This window comes from Silene latifolia, chromosome Y (genome assembly GCF_048544455.1).
Source record: "Silene latifolia isolate original U9 population chromosome Y, ASM4854445v1, whole genome shotgun sequence".
Taxonomy (NCBI): domain Eukaryota; kingdom Viridiplantae; phylum Streptophyta; class Magnoliopsida; order Caryophyllales; family Caryophyllaceae; genus Silene; species Silene latifolia.
In genome coordinates this window covers 430876171-430881733 of record NC_133538.1, presented here as the reverse complement: position 1 = coordinate 430881733, position 5563 = coordinate 430876171, and the positions used below count along the sequence as shown (strand labels likewise).

At 34.7% G+C, this 5563-nt stretch overlaps 1 long non-coding RNA gene across 1 annotated transcript; it reads right to left on the bottom strand.

The window, feature by feature from the left end:
- Positions 1–958: 958 nt before the first annotated feature.
- Positions 959–1370, bottom strand: LOC141626721 (uncharacterized). The gene is made up of 3 exons (XR_012536313.1): positions 1299–1370; positions 1125–1196; positions 959–1036 (listed from the first exon to the last, which is right to left on the bottom strand). It is a non-coding gene; the product is annotated as an uncharacterized LOC141626721 (long non-coding RNA).
- Between the last annotated feature and the right edge of the window lie 4193 nt (positions 1371–5563).

Sequence of the window (5563 nt, the reverse complement as noted above, 5' to 3'; positions counted from 1 at the left end):
TCCAGACTACATCAACATATAGACCCCACAAAGTGCGTAATCTTAATGGAAACGTCATCATCCGCAACAATCCTCGTATTCAACGAGCAATTAGATTTAACGCAGCCCAAAACAATAAGTAATTATTAGAGCATTCCTTTCAACGAGGACAAATCAAATACGATGGTAAGAGAGAAAATGATAAACTAATAACATTCAACTGCATTCATTAAAATTAAGTACTCTATTGGAATGGAGTCTTCCAATGCAAAAACGATCAGAAGCCTTTATGCTACCGTTCTCAGATATATTTGCTTACATCCCATTTTATCAACATTGTGTCCCAGCTTACGGACCATAAAAGTAAAATGAGGGCAGTCATAAACTCCCGAAATGAACCATCAATGAAGTAACAACAGTGAATCACCAATGCTATTCTAATGAAACAAGGTCTACAGGAATGCATAATTATTTCAGCATACCTTCGATTAAACTCGATAGGTGAGAGAACTCCGGATGGATCTCTAGCTGCCCATCCGCGACAATTTGCAGGTGAAGTTTCAGAACTCATGCTCAACTATTCTGTTCAGTGTCAGTACCTACATCAGTTGACTCCATTTCATTATTCAATGAAATTTCAAAACTTGCAAATCTCGGTCATTCTACTGTTCCATTTATTCTACTGCCAACCATAGAATTACTGAGATTTAATCAAAAATGAATCACAACTCACAAAAAGCATCTTAATTCATATACTCACTATTTCCTTAAAGAACAAGCAAATCTCAGTCCTACTGTAAACTGTGAGTCTGGTATAAAAAAGTCGTACATGTGAGACCAACCCAAATCCTTATATATTTCTCGGGTTCATTAATGCATACGTTAATGAATTTGAAACATTATGGTGTTGCAGAAAGAATCACTTCACATCAGAGCATCAAAAATATGAAAAGAAAAAGAAAGTTCCATATTGATATCTGCAGAAAAAAGTCAATACCTGTATGCTTTTGCTAGTATTCTCGGAGTGGGGCCAGTAAGGTTGTTGAATGACACGTCCCTGTGAATGTTCGAAATAATGTTTTCATTTCATTGCCTAAGCAGTGAGATAGATGAATAAACAAGGAAATAAGTGAAAGGAAACATACAAGAATGAAAGACCTGTAAGATTTGCAACCCGCTCAGGAATCTGTCCAGACAAATTATTCCTACTTAGCTTCCTACAACGAGTGAGAAAATCCATAATATATGACTTATCATAGCCTTCAAAGGTAACAATGTACAAACAGTGTTTAGAGACAAAACTTTCAGGTTGTACTCACAAGTAACTGAGACGGCCGAGGTAACCGATTGAGTCAGGTATCTCACCAGTAAGCTGGTTACTGGAAAGGTTTAATCGCATTGGCTGACATCTAAAAGTAAATCGTATAACAAATTGGCAATTACTCCGTAAAATGTAAGCAATGAGTTCAAGTAAGTAAGTAGCTGAATAAAAACGACATCAGTACCTCAAAGACTCTGCCTATGAAGGAAATGTTCAAGATTATGACTCCAGCAATTTGCGACCAGAGATGGTATATTGCAGAAACATCAGATGAATGATCAAGAGGACAAGAACCAATCAAGCACATCGATTTAAAACTCAAAACAATTAATATGAAACTAAGTTGATCAAAACATATTACCTGAATACTAAAATCGCCGCCAAGCGAAACATTATGAGAAACCTCAGCATTAAAATCACCAACAGTAGTACCTTGAATCATCATCTGCCTTTCTTTACGATCAAGATCCGCGGCGAGAGCGGCCAAATCGAATTCGCTGAAAAAGGACCTTGTAATACTATATTCACACAATGTATCTTGCGCAAAGTTTTGCTTCTTGTACTTCGTGGTATAACATTCCTCCATTCTTTGGATCCCTCCATTGTTTGGTGATCGAAATTGAAGTATGTGAAGGGGGAATTGAATTATTAGCTAGGTTAATTGAAGTGGAATTTGGGGATTTGTTCGATTGATTTTGTCGGAGATTGAGAAGAATTGGATGAAACCCTAGATTTTGGGGATTTGTTCGATTGATTTGTGAAGGGGAATTGAATTATTAGCTAAGTATATTAGTGATTAATTGAAATGAATACTATTAATCGAAAGTACCTAAAGCCGAGGACGATAACGGAGGTCGGAAGCTAGATGAAACGCGATAGTAATGGCGGTTGGAAGCTCGATGAAAGCTCGGTATTAATGGCGGAAAAAGAGTGAGCTGAAATCCACATTGAAGAGAGAGAGGAACATGCAAAAAAAAAATGAACGAGTAATGACGATGATGAGTTAGTTGGGGAGTATATAGAGGGACACGTGTCATAATCTGGTGACTCTATAATTCTTAGATACGATGGTTTAAAATGAGTCAGTAGCCTTACCCTAAGAAGGGTGCCTCACATGATTCAATCTATATATATATATATATATATATATATATATATATATATATATATATATATATATATAGATTGAATCATGTGAGGCACCCTTCTTAGGGTGAGGCTACTGACACCTTCTAAACCGTCGGATCTAATAATTATAGACTCCCCAGATGATGCCACGTGTCCCCCCTTATTTTTCCAATAAGAAAACACGCGCTTCTTCACTCAGTAGATCCATTCATTTGTCCATTTCACTTTCTCTCTCCTCTTTTTTTCCTCTCAATTACAAATTTACAATCATACGTCTTTCTATCTTCTTCAAGCTTGTTCTATGATGCCGGTGAGTCTTTTATTTGTTTAAATTCTTTCTTATTTACTCTTATGTGCCTTTGTACATTAATTTTTTCAGTTTATGTGTAAAACTATTAGTTTCAATTGATTCCTAAATGGCTAAATGTCGAAACCCTAACTTGATCTGATTTATAGTTCGTCAATTGTGTCGAAATTCGTGAATTATTTATGATAGTTAGTATACTTTTGTTGTCGGTTTTGAATTTGTATTTATGTTCGGATTTCTGAATATTTTTCTCTAAATGTTTTTGTATATGTGTTTGATTATTGATTTCAATTTTTCGTTCAACTTTGTAATCGGTTGAATATTATGTTGTAGGATCGCAATCTTATTATGTGCCTAATGAATTTCATAGCGTTTGATTGCATTTTTAGCTGAATTTTTAGACTTAATCCTCTGCATTCTTGAGTTATATTACGGTAATGTTAAAATTGTGCTATTCTATTGATATTATTACTCTGTACTATGTTATACCTGATGAAATTCTTAGCTTTGTCCATTTCGAAGTATTTGATGAAATTCAAACTCTAAGATTTCGAACAAGGTCCGAGATTCACAAAACAAAGTCCGAGATTCACCTAATAAAGAAAAGAGCAAAATAGGTGATAACCGTCTCACATTAAAATAGTACTCCATATGAAATGTAGCATGTTTCATGATTTGTGTCTTACATTATTGTAGAATTTGTTTGTTGCAGGCCCAATTCTCAACCTTTTTTTGGCATTGTATATCATTTGGATCGTACTATGTAAATTGCTAAGATCAATGATATATTGGTAGGCTATTGATGACTATTCTAGGAAGGTGCATTAAATTAGAGGAAGTACGACAAGTATCTGATATTTTGAATGACATGAATGCAAGACGATGCTGTTGGACATATCTCCCAAACCAGGCAAGATTTTGGGGTGATTCTTGTTGGAGGTGAAAGCTAACTCAAATACTTGTAGCTTTCATTTGGTACCTGTGGGGCACCCCAACTCATTCGTAGTTAGGAGCTATCATGCTTGCAAGTCTGGTCTGATTTTGAAGCTGCTGTAAAATGGTCATGTTTTAAATGGCATGTTCATGGATACATAGCATATTGTCAATACTTTTCAGCTTAACTGTGGAATCTTAATAAATGGAGATAAGGGTGTCTTGGGATGTTAACATGGAATTTTAAGGCATTTACATATGTAATTTAACATTGGACTAACCCGAATGCAGTAGAGGTTTTCTACTATACCTAAAAAGGGCTACACATGCACTGACTCACTGAGCCTTGTTAGTGCTAGTTTGGGTTGAAAAATTCTTATCTACGAGTATAAGTTGTTATTTGTCTACTTTCATATCGGATTTGGCCATTGTCGTCTATTAGCTCAAAAGGTAGAGCAATGTGTTATTGCACATGGTGTGGGTTCGAGCCCCACATAGACGAACATATATAAAGCACTAGTTACACTTTGTAGTAACATTAGTTGTTCTATGTGGTAACAATAATTATCGAACAAAGTGATGCTAGCTAAGAATAACACTAGTTATTTGATAATGTAACATTGTTTCGTATATATAATAACACTGTTTATTTGATAAAGTAACACTTATGTTACATATATTGATAATAGAAGCTCATGTAGGAATTGAACCTACATCCTTTGTGCAATTGCACAAATGCTCTACCAATTGAGCTAATGAGCTAGTTTAGTAGAAACTGAATATTGCACCAACACACTACAGTTGATGTAATGGCCACAATATAAGTTTATAAGTCACCACTTCACCTGAGTATTCGAGTCATATGTTTCTCATGTTATTCCAAAGAGCATGTAGTGTTATTCCAGTAACTTGTCATGTTATCACATAGAGTAACCGTGTTATTCTATTAACTTGTTACGTTATTCCATAGAGCCAAATAATATTCTGTGACACAAAAGTAAAGTCTGAGATTCACCTAATAAAGAAAAGAGTAAAATAGGTTATTTTAACCAATTATGATGATCAAGTTTCACAAAACAAGCCTTAAGATTCACTGAATAAGATATGAGATTCACAAAATAAGGTCTGAGATATTAACCACTTATGATGACCACTTATGATGACCAAGTTTCCCAAAATAAGCTCTAAGATTCATTGAACGAGGTCTGAGATTCACAAAACAAAGTCTGAGATTCACCTAATAAAGAAAAGAGCAAAATAAGTTATTTTAGCCACTTATGATGATCAAGTTTTACAAAACAAGCCTTAAGATTCACTGAATAAGGTATGAGATTCACAAAATAAGGTTTGAGATTCACCAAACAAAGAAAAGAGCAAACAACTGATTTTAACCACTTATGATGACCAAGTTTCATAAAACAAGCTCTAAGATTCACTGAACAAGGTCTGAGATTCACAAAACAAAGTCTGAGATTCACCTAATAAAGAAAAGAGCAAAAAAGGTGATTTTAACCACTTATGATGACCAAGTTTCACAAAACAAGCCCTAAGATTCACTAAATAAAGTATGAGATTCACAAAATAAGGTCTGAGATTCACCAAATAAGGAAAAGAGCAAAAAAACGTGATTTTAACCACTTATGATGACCAAGTTTCACAAAACAACCTCTAAGATTCTTTGAACAAGGTGGGATTCACAAAACAAAGTCTGAGATTCGCCTAATAAAGAAAAGAGCAAAATAGGTTATTTTAACCACTTATGATGATCAAGTTTCACAAAACAAGCCTTAAGATTCACTGAATAAGGTATGAGATTCACAAAATAAGGTCTGAGATTCACCAAATAAGGAAAAGAGCAAAAAACGTGATTTTAACCACTTATGATGACCAAGTTT